Below are 12,175 nucleotides of genomic sequence, written 5' to 3' on the forward strand. Positions count from 1 at the left end.
TCAGCAATACCAAGTGAGGATTAACCCTGGTAAATGCGTTTTCGGTGTTACGTCACTAGTTTTCCTGGGCCACATTATCAGCCCAGACGGTATATCTCCGTTGCCGGAAAAGGTGAAGGCTCTACAAGACCTTCAACCGCCCACTTCACTTCGCCAACTTAGGCCATTCCTTGGTCTGTTGAATTACTACAGACGCTTTATCCCGCACTGTGCGGATCTCTTAGCTCCTCTTTCCGACCTGTTACATAACAGGAAGAAGAAAAACGAACAGATCTCACTTAATGAGATCCAACTTAGAGCATTTGCTGAAGTGAAAAATAAACTAGCGACGACATCTTTGCTGGCACATCCTGTACCTGATGCCCAGTTTTCACTGGTCGTTGATGCATCAGGCACAGCTGTAGGTGCAGTGCTGCAACAGCAGCACCAAAAACAGTTACAACCTCTTGCATACTTTTCGCGACAGCTGAAACCGGCCGAACAACGTTACAGCACGTTTGGCCGCGAACTACTGGCAATGTACCTCGCAGTGAAACACTTCCAACATTCACTCGAGGGCCGACAATTTGTGATCTACACTGATCACCGTCCGCTTACATACGCACTGTGTGCTAAGCCGGACAAATATTCTCCCCGCGAAACACGTCATTTAGACTTTGTTTCGCAGTTTACGGATGAGCAGAACGCAGCAGCAGACGCAGTGTCTCGCCTGCCCATTAATTCTCTGTCCTCACCATCGGATATCGATTTGCAACAGATGGCCTTAGACCAGCCAAGTCTGGAGACATTGGATCCATCATCACCTGAATTCGCGACTTGCAAATTCGCATATCTGCCCGTGCCTACTTCTGACACGCAGATCATCTGTGACACCTCAACGGATTCACCTCGACCATTCGTTCCAGCGACCCACTGTAGAGTTGTTTTCGACACTCTACACAACCTGGCACACCCCGGACGCAAAGCCACAGTAAAGCTGATTACAGCTAGATTTTTCTGGCCTAACATGAGGCGTGACATCACTGCTTGGTCATGTTCCTGTGTATCCTGCCAAAAGTCAAAGGTGCACAAGCATATCCGCGCACTCCTCGGAACATTCAGCACCCCAGACGCTCGGTTTAGCCATGTTCACATTGACTTGGTTGGACCATGGCCGGTCAGTCAGGGATTCGCTTATCTCCTGACCTGCATAGACCGTTTCACACGGTGGCCAGAAGCCATCCCACTTAGTGACATTTCGGCTGAATCTGTAGCGCGAGCCCTTATATCAGGCTGGATATCGCGTTACGGAGTTCCCACTACGATCACCACTGATCGTGGTGCACAATTCGAATCCCACCTATTCCGGGAACTGCCCAAGATCCTCGGGATCACTCGCATTCGGACGACAAGCTATCACCCTGCTTCGAATGGGATGATAGAATGCTTCCATCGCCAATTGAAAGCTGCATTACGCACTTACCCCGACCAACAGCGATGGAGCGAGTACATACCGGTCATCCTTCTTGGCTGTCGGGCATCAATCAAGGAGGACCTGGGATATTCCGCAGCTGAACTGGTCTATGGAGCACCTCTATCGTTGCCAGGTCAGATGCTGACCCCGATAGAGGATATATCAACTGACACAGCTCTGTATGTCAACAGACTACGAGCTTATCTCAGTAAGCTACCACCGATGCACTCTAGGGAACAGACCATTAAATCTTTGGTTCCGAAAGACATAGCGACATGGACTCATGTGTTCCTTAGAAAGGACGCAGTAAAAGCCCCCCTAACTCCACCTTACACTAGCCCTTATCGCGTGCTTTCACGCACTGATAAAACTTTTATCCTAGACATTAGTGGTAAAAAAGAGACAGTATCGGTAGATAGGGTAAAAAGAGCCTTTCTGGACACATTAACACCTGAGCCACACATTCCTCCAACATACACACAGCATAATCATACACCTGACGTAAATGTTCCACGTGAGAACAATTATGTGACCACTACACGTAGTGGTCGATGGGTACATTGGCCGAAGAGACTATGCAAAACAGTGTATTTCTGTTGAAAAAGAACATTTTTTCTTTTCTCCTTTTCAGAACAGAACGTTTTGTGCAAATATTCCAACTTTTCACAGAAAAGTAAGAACATTTTTTTTCCTGCAAGAAAATAACCTAAAGAGACGGACATTTCTTATTGTATTTTTCTTTCTGCTATTTGTTATGCTACCTTTCTCTCTGTCGGCTTTCAGCCTAAGCAGGGGGTTATGTAGCAGACACAAATAGACCCCTTTTCTTCTCGCGCATTCGCTTCCTCTGAGTGAGTGATGTGGCCTTAAACTGTCCAATCTGAGGACTTGCACATGAATACGAATTAACCCCTAGGGACCAGACAACTTCCGGTCTCAGAAGAAAACTCTCACTCTTACGCTACCAGCCTTCGACGGTGCTAGACGTCTGTTCGCTTCACTGCCCCTACTAAAGGTATTGACGACAGCCACTGGCTGTAACTACCTCGTAAGGCAGTGGAGACCCGACTCTACTTTCTTCCTTCCTTTCTTTCTAAGGTACGCTTTGCAAATAAACCTTTCCCTTGTTAAGTTGAAGAAGTTGTTTGTCATTTGTTCATAGAATTGTGTTATTTTATTTTATTAGGGAAATTCCCTAAAAGATTACACCTGTACAAATCTTACGAAATGGGCTTCTCAAACATTATTGCTAGAAGGAGTTTTACCACTATCTGACTCGACCTTCACGGGAGATTATGTCTTGCAACAGGGAATAGATTCGAGTGTCACAAAAGTGCCACTTCACAAAATCTACATAGAATCAAACTACATAAAGGGTTTAGTCATAGTTGGGGTTCGTCCTACTCTACCAGTGAAAGGTGTTTCTTTAATCTTAGGGAACGATGTAGGAGGTAATAAAATGATACCAGATCCATTAATTACAAATAATGTAGAATTACCGGAAGAAAATGAGAATGAAGATAAAAACTTATACCCAAAATGTGTATTCACTAGAGCTAGAAAAAAAAACAACTATTAGAAAACCAAAACACTTCAATACCAACTACTTTATTAAAATTAAATGAAACATTCATGCCACATGACCTAGTAGGAGATAAAGTATTAGTATTTTTGTCGATTCCAAATCATTCTTTAAAAGCAAAGTATTATTGACCATATGAAATCGAACAGAAAATTGTGGGGTATATGGTTGAAAAAAAAAAAAAAAAACCCGCACCGGGTGTATCTGCATCGCTCTTTGGGAAAGAAGAAGGAAAGGATGGCTAGCTCATTTATATACACGAAGGGCATCTTGGGAAGGCAGGGCATGATGAGAGAAGCTATTTATTTTTTCTGTCTCTTCCTTTTTTTTTTCTAGATAGGAGGATATAAAAGCTGGGAAAAATTCCCTGGAGAAGCAGAAAGAAAAGAGTCATGAACATCTTGAAAAGAATTTCGTATTGCTGACGTTCAGATTGTGCGGTGTGACATTGGTGATGAGAGGCCAGGTTTGGTCGATTGGAAAAGAAGAGGGCAGAAACGTGCTGTTGGGAGAGCGATTTGTATCGATTAGAAGCTATTTCGGCTTGTCAAGCAGGTTAACATGGCTGACTGGAGACTCTCAACTCAGATGTTGAGACCCTTCACTGGGGAGGGTGACCTAATTAAATGGCTAGAAAAATTAAAGATGGTGGCAAGGTTGTGTAAAGTCGAACAGAATGAAGGAAGAAAGCGACCACGTGTCTGCGCGTGTTGGGAGGATCACAGGGAGGGCAGAAATTAAAAATGGCGGCTGTGGTTTTTGTAAGATTATTGAGCGATGACGTCACCCCTCATGTGACGGTTTTTCTGGCCGCCGATTGGCTGATGACGAATGCTTGGACAATAAAAGGAGTATGTTCAGAAGATCGAGAACAGTGTGTATCAACTGCATCAGTGTGGTTAGAAGTTCTATGTGTGTGTTAATCAACTGCCGTAGTTGTGAAACGAATTCAAGCTTTAGAAGTTCTACGTGTGTGTTAATCAACTGCCGTAGTTGCGAAACGAATTCAAGCTTTAGAAGTTCGACGTGCGTGTTAATCGACTGCCATAGTTGCGAAACGAATTCAGGTTGCAAAAAATCGAAGACATGGTCACCCTGCTGCCGCTCTACTTAGAGGGGGAAGCCCTCACTATTTACCAGCAGATGCACGATGAAGATAAGGGAGACCTTGCTTCAGTGGAGCAAAGACTGAAATTGGCTTTCGCTAAGAGTCCATTTGAAGCACTCGGCAAGCTTGCAAGTTTGAGGTGGACTGGCGAGTCTGTTGACGTCTTTGCTGCAGAGATCAGGAGACTGGCAGGATTGGCTGGTTACATGGGGAGGAGCCTGGAGATGACAGTAAAGCTATATCCAGAAGAAATCTCCGCAAATATGCAGAGAATCACTGAGATCATTACAATGGAAGTGGACAATCTCTTGGTCAACGCCAGAGTCCTAGTCAAGAATGTCAAGGGCCCAATCATGGCTGCAGCTGTGAGTGGAAATAAGTGCATGAGGCCCCACTTGAATGATGAGAGACAAGCAGCAAGGCGACAGGAGGGGAGACCTGCCATCAAGTGCTTCCAGTGCCAGGGTCCTCACTTGCTCAAGGACTGCAAAGAGCTGAGACTGGGGGTCACCTGTTACCGATGTGGACGAGTGGAGCACATTAGCCGCTATTGCGTTGCTACATTGGACCAGGGAAACGAGTGAAGGGGAGGCATTGCGCCAGTGGTTCCCCCTTCTATGTGGAAATGGCGCACAACAAAACGTTGCCTCAGTTACCAGTAGTAGTCAATGGGAAGAGAGCCATGGCCCTTGTTGACTCAGGCTGCACCACGACATTGATAATGAAGAATGTTGCTAAATCATGGAGCGGAGCCAGGAGTATTAAGACCATGGATGGCAGGGAGGTGAAATGCTTAGGAGAGACAACAGCGGAAGTACTGGTGCAAGGTGTACCTATTGGACTACGAGCCCTGGTGTTGGATCGTCTGGTTGGTGATGTTGATGTGGTTTTAGGTGTAAGTGCGATCAACCAACTGGGTTGGGGGGGGGGCGCTACGTTGAGAGGGGGCCAAGTAATTTTCAGACGCCTCGGCGCAGTAGGAATGGCAGGAGTGGAAGGTGATAGAAATATCAGAACGCAAAAACTGGAGGCTTGATGCCTCAAGGACGAGGATTTCCTGGCGAGGTTCGATGGTGAGAGGTAGACGGTGGAATGGAAATGGATCTCCGGGCCTCAGGAACTACGAAACAAAGTAAGCTGCTACGAAAAAACACTGCGAGGAGAAATAAGAAAAGGATTCGAGGAAGAAGTGGAGAGGTGGATAGAGGAGGGAATTCTGAAACCGTGGACAGGGGAAGAAAAAGGAGTGCTACCCTTACTGGCGGTTGTTCAACCCACAAAGAACAAAGTTAGACCGGTACTGGATTTCAGAGAATTAAACCCCCAAAATTATGACTGCCGTGCTGAAGACGGTGCTGAGTAAAGACTGTACAGTGGACAAGGCCACTAGTTCGTACATTGACAACATTCTCATGGAGGAAGGAGAGGTGACAGCGGAGAAAGTGAGAAGCCATGTCGCGAGGTATGGGTTGACTGCAAAACCGGCGGAGTCCCTGGATGGAGGAGCAGCATTGGGGTTGAAACTATGCCGAGATGGCAAAGGAAGTCTTGTCTTTAGACGAGGGAATACAATACCTGAAATCAGAACCCACTTGACAAAACGAGAACTCTTCTTGGTCTGCGGGAGACTGGTGGGACACTATCCAATCGCCGGCTGGCTTAGGATAGCGTGCAACTTTATTAAACGACAAACGGGCACTGATGGCTGGGAGGGCCATGTGACAAAGGAGGTCATGAACATGCTGCAAGAAATCATTGCGAGAGTGATGAAAGAAGACCCAGTAAAGGGGGAATGGTACGTCAGCGATGGAGACACGGGGAGGTATTTGGTGCGATGTCAGCAGTCTGGCATAGGGCATCGTATTAGAGATGGGAGGTGTAACTGTGGAAGATGCGACGTGGCTAAGAAAGAAAAACGACTATTCCCATATCAACCTAGCCGAACTGGAGGCCGCTATGAAAGGAATCAATCTGGCCCTGAAGTGGGGATTGAAAACGATTGAAATCAAATCTGATTCAGCAACAGTAGTTTCATGGATCAGGTCGGCAGTGACTGGCGATAAGAGAGTTAGGACCAGAGATGCTGCAGAAATGCTGATCAAGCGCAGGCTTGGAGCACTCACAGATTTGATAGCAGAATTCCAGTTGAAGGTATCTTTAGTGCTGATCCCATCAGAAAATAACAAGGCAGATTCGATGACACGAGTAAAGAAGGCCTGGCTGCAAGAGAGAAAGGAGGTTTCCTCAGTATGCTGTGCAAGGGAGGAAGTTAAAAAGTTACATGAAATGCATCACTTTGGTCGAGAACGGACGTTATTCCTGGAAACCACCGAGAAGGAGGTCAGGGAGGTAGTGGAGCACTGTCAGGAGTGCCAATCGATAGACCCCGGACCATCCAGACATGAAGTAGGAGAGTTACACATTGCGGAGGACTGGAAGCGATTGGCCATTGATGTGACCCATTATCGCCATAATCTGTATCTGTCGATGGTCGACTGTGGACCGGGGAAGTTTGCCATATGGAGAGAGATCAGGGCAGAAGCTACATGGACGATTGGAGGGGTCATCGAAGAAATATTTTTGGAAAGAGGGCCGGTTGAGGAACTGTTAATGGACAATGGCCCCGCTTTCTGATCAGAAGCCTTTAAAGAGGTGTGTGATAAGTGGGGAGTAAGGCAATTTTTAAGGCAGCGTATCAGCCGAGTGGCAATGGGATAGTGGAAGGAAGCATTGCACCATCAAGGCTGCTGCGGAAAAAAGCAACATTTCACCCATGGAGGCGGTGTTTTGGTACAACATCTCACCAAAAACTAGACAAGCTGAGACAACTGTGCCTCATAGAGCCATCTTCGCATATAAGTGGCAGCATCCGTGCAACAAAATGGTAGGAATTGAGAGTGAAGAAGCTACCATTAAAGTGGGCAAGGAGGTGTGGGTGAAGCCCCCCAATGCAAAATGTACCACTCACTGGGGAAGGGGGGGGTCGTAACAGGAACGCAGTCAAAGAACAACGTGATGGTGAATGGCGTTCCCCAGCATATCCTAGACCTGCGTCGTGTAACCCTGCCAGTGCGCAGTGATGGCAGTGAAGAGGAGGAAGTCGAGATCCACCAAGAAGCTAACGATGCACCCCAATTCGACTTAGCCCCACATTGTGGTTCTTTATAACTGGACGAGAATGTCTGTAGTGAACCTGAAAACGTCAACCCCCAAGAAGTTCTCCTCCAGAGGCCTCAACGTGAGAGGAGGAGGCTTCCTTGGATGAAGGATTATTGATCTTGAAGATCGGGGGCGGGGCGTGTGGGGTATATGGTTAGACAAAAGAAAAAAAAAAACGTACCAGGCGTATCTGCATCGCTCTTTGGGAAAGAAGAAGGAAAGGATGGCTAGCTCATTTATATACACAAAGGGCATCTTGGGAAGGCAGGGCATGATGGGAGAAGCTATTTGTTTTCCTGTCTCTTCCTTTTTTTTTTCTAGATAGGGGGATATAAAAGCTGGGAAAAATTCCCTGGAGAAGCAGAAAGAAAAGAGTCATGCCGGTGATGTGGGCATAGACCTTTTGATCCCAGGTGTGGCTTATTGCAAGTCATAACACTGGCGACATTGGATTCAGAGAACGTACTCACGTTTAAAAACAGTGTTCTAAAAAACTAAACACATTGGATTCAAGGAGCATACTAAAATCGAAAACAGTAACAACACTGAAAAAAAAAAAACTCGCGTTGAAATAGTATTCTAAAAATACTAACGACATCGGACTCAAATGTTATCAAGCCTAAGGAAGTGTCTAACATAACACTTGCAACTGAAAGGTTCATGGTAACTAAAAAAAAAACGGAAAAAGAGTTGAAAAGAAAAATGTTTGTCACGACTTTCAAAGATAGCGCTGTACTTTTGCAAAAAGAAAAAGGTTTGTCGCGACTTAGAAAGGTAAATTTTTATACTTTTGGAAAAAGAATTCGTCACTTGAGGTTTTCGCTGCTAAAATTGGGCATTATTTTTCTTTTCTATGGAGAAAAATATACACTTTAGTTTTTTTCTTTAGACAATAAACTTTTTATATATTTATGTTTTTTCTGTTCGTTTTATTGTCTGGAGGAAGAAATAAGAAAGAATAAAACGGTTTTGTAAAATTCAGCGAACGTTTTGAAATTGCTAATCCTGACAAAGCAAAATGGACGAATTGAAAGTAATGTTGCCACAAAGCGTCAGTCACAATCCGAAAAACACTGGACTGAATGTCAAATACGATTCGAGGAATAGCAAAAGGAATTGCAAAAACAGTTAGTAGAATGTCAAATACGAACCGAGGAACAGCAAAAGGAAGTTCCAAAACAGTTAGCCGAACGTCAATTACGAACAGAGGAGTTACTTACAGAAATTGTTAAAAATAATGCAAACGCAGAAAGCAATTCATCAATTTCTCAGAATACAATATTGACCGTGATAGACAATTTTAAATACGAGGAAAAGGAAAAATCATTTGCAGTGTATTTTCGGCGTTATGAAGCTGCAGCAACTGGTCTGATCAAAAGAAAACCAGACTTCTACTATGAAAATTGGAAACGGCTGAGCATGATAAATTTGTGGATTACATCTTGCCCCGGAAAACAGCAGATTTATCATTCAATGAGACGGTAAATTTGTTAACAGAACTTTTTTCGCCGAAAACGTCTCTTTTCCATAAGTGTTGGAGATGTTTGAATGTGGTAAAAGACGATAATGATGATTTTGCCACCTACGCAGCTGTAGTGAACAAACACTGTGATGACTTTAAGTTGTCTGAACTAACAGCAGACAATTTTAAATGGCTTGTGTTTGCACAAGGGTTAACCACGGGAAAAGATGCGGAAATCAGGCACTGCTTACAAAATTAGAAAATGAACCGAACTTAACACTTCAAAAATTGACTGAGGATTGTCAAAAAGTAGAAATTATAAAAAAAGATGCAAGAAATATCGAAGCAGGCATCACGAATATAAAAAAGTAACTAAGAAAAAACCGTCGAAATGGCACACAGACACTAACCACTGAAACTCAGAAAAACTAAAAGCACCGAGCACTTGTTTCCGATGTGGTGGAATACATTGGGTAAGGGATTGCCCATTTTTAACAAAAAGATGCCATTTATGCAATAAGATCAGTCATAAAAGTTCGCACTGTAGGAAAACTCAGAATAGAAGCCATGTACGTCAAACCAGAACTAAGATAAAAATCTACGGAAATATGTAACGGTTAACATTTTCGGCAAGGCTATTAAATTCCAATTAGACAGTAGATTGGATCTTTCAATAATAAATCTCAAAACGTGGAAAATATTACGAAAGCCAACTATGTTAAAAACTAACAGAATGGCAACGGCCGTTAATGGTACAAAAATTCATTTTGAAGGTCACTTTACGGAGGAAAACAAAAAAACTAAGATTGTAAGTGCAAAAAGATAGTGAGAACCTGTTCGGTTCTGACAGCATGGAGGAGTTTCGTCTCTGGGATCTTCCTATATCCACATTCTGCAAGAAAATAGATACCCGCCCAGCAGAAACGAAGAAACTTATAACTTGTTTTAAAAAAGAATTCACAAACGTATTTACTCCTGGCCTGGGGAGATGTACAAAAATGGCCACAGATTTTAAGTTGAAACCTGGCACACAACCGGTGTTTAAAAAGAAACGTAATGTCCCGTTCGCTTCCCTGAACAAAATAAATCAGGAACTAGACAGATTAGAAAGCATTGGTATACTGGCTAAAATTGAATATAGTGAGTGGGCTGCTCCAACAGTTTATGTAAAAAAAAGGTCCGGGGAAATTCGTGTTTGCGCCGACTTCACGACCGGACTTAACGTGTCCTTAGAAGATTTTCACTATCCATTACCTAGTCTAGAAGAAGTGTTCACAAAATTAAATGGTGGCAAGTTTTTTCCTAAGATCAACCCAAGTGGCGCTTACCTACAGATTTCGGTAAATGACAAAAGCGCTAATCCCCTCTGTATTAACACTCATCGGGGTTTGTACAGATATGAAAGACTTGCGTTTGGTATCAAGGTGGCACCCGCAATATTCCAGCAAGTAATGGATACTATGCTGTCCGACTTGGACACCGCAATCGCATATCTTGATGACATTATCATAGCGAGCAAAAGCAGGCAGGAATATGAAAAACATATCAGACAAGTATTCAGTCAAATACAAGATTATGAATTTAAGATCAAAGCAGATAAATGTGAGTTCTTTTTGCAAACAATTAAATACCTGGGTCAAATAATCGATAAAGATGGCAGACGCCCAGACCCAGATAGGGCGACCGCTATTAAAGAAATGCTGGCACCAGTAAACATAACTCAATTGCAGAGTTTTTTAGGTTTGGCAAATTATTACCAGCTGTTCATCCTAAATATGCACAAATTGCGCGCACCACTTAATGAATTGCTGAAAAAATATAAGGCTTGGGAGTGGACAGAAGATTGCCAGACATCATTCCAAGAAGTAGAAAGAATCCTGACTTCAAAACTATTCCTAGCGCATTTCAACCCGCAGTTGGACATAATAGTAGCTAGCGACGCTAGTCAATATAACATCGGGGCATGTATGCTACATCGAATGCCGGATGGCTCAAAACAGTCTATTGCTTTCGCATCACGAACTCTCTTGCCAGTGGAAAATAATTATTCTCAGATCGAGAAAGAGGCCCTAGGAATTATATTTGTAGTTTCAAAATTTCACCGGTTCTTGTATGGAAGACATTTTTTTCTATAAACCGACCATAAGCCGTTGATATCCATTTTTGGATAAAAAAAAAAAAAGACTTCCAACATTCACTGCGAACCGACTATTAAGATGGGGAACTATTCTGCTGAACTATAATTTTACAATTCAATTTCTTCCTTCAAAACAACTAGCCCATGCAGATGGTCTATCGAGACTGATTCCTGCCAAAATGGAACCTCTTGAAGATTCAGTAATCGTGGCACTACATATTAATAGTGATGTAAAACCATGATAAACAATATTATCCACAAACTGCCGATCACATTTCAGGAAATTAAGTCAGAATCCCTAAATGAGAATTTCATTCAAACCATGAAGCAGAAATTAACACTGGTTGACACCAGTTCAGACATTTTTTCTGGTTGCGACGAAATACTGTTATACGGTGAAAGGGTTGTCATCCCCCAAACCCTTCAAAAAAGAATTCTCAGGGATTTTCACACTGGGCAACCAGGAATAAACAGAATGAAAAGCCTAATGAGAAGTTTTGTTTATTGGCCAGCTACGGACCAAGATATTACCAACATGGTGAACAGATGCAAAGGCTGTGATTTGGCTGCAAAAGCACCACAGATAACATATAAATCTTGGCTTAAGGCTGAACAATCATGGTCGAGGATCCACATCGATTATGTGGGACCTGTGGAGGATTTTTACTACCTGATAGTAGTGTACTCTTACTCTAAATGAACAGAGGTACTAAGATGCAAAAAACCGACCACGGCAACAACAACAAATTTTTTATTGGAATTGTTTGCTCGGTTTGGGATTGTAGACTGTTTGGTTAGCAACAACGCTACACGGTTTACCTCGACAGAGTTCAGAGAATTCTGCGAAACGTATCAAGTCAAGCATATTACAACACTCCAGTACTATGCTAGAAGCAACAGTGAGGCCGAACACTTCGTTAATATGCTTAAAAGGGCATTAAAAAAGGCGTCTGGTACACAGACAGAAAAGGCCCTTCAGCAATTTCTGCAGGTTTACAGAATCACAAGAAATCCAAACAAACTAGATGCGGAATCCCCAGCAGAAATCATATTTGGACGGAAAATAAAATCCGTATTTGATAAACTGCTACCTAAACACATAGTACACAAAAGAACCTCTACAATGCCAACGAAATGGAGATAACATGTATTTTAGACATTTTAGAAATAATGTTTCTTTTTGGGAACAGGGCACGATCTTACGAAGAATCGGTCATGTTACATACATCATTCAGGGCCCAAAGTTCCAACATAAGTGGCACCTGAACCAAATC

The sequence above is a fragment of the Euprymna scolopes genome, chromosome 32, assembly GCF_053919585.1.
Source record: "Euprymna scolopes isolate OS-2025 chromosome 32, ASM5391958v1, whole genome shotgun sequence".
NCBI lineage: Eukaryota > Metazoa > Mollusca > Cephalopoda > Sepiida > Sepiolidae > Euprymna > Euprymna scolopes.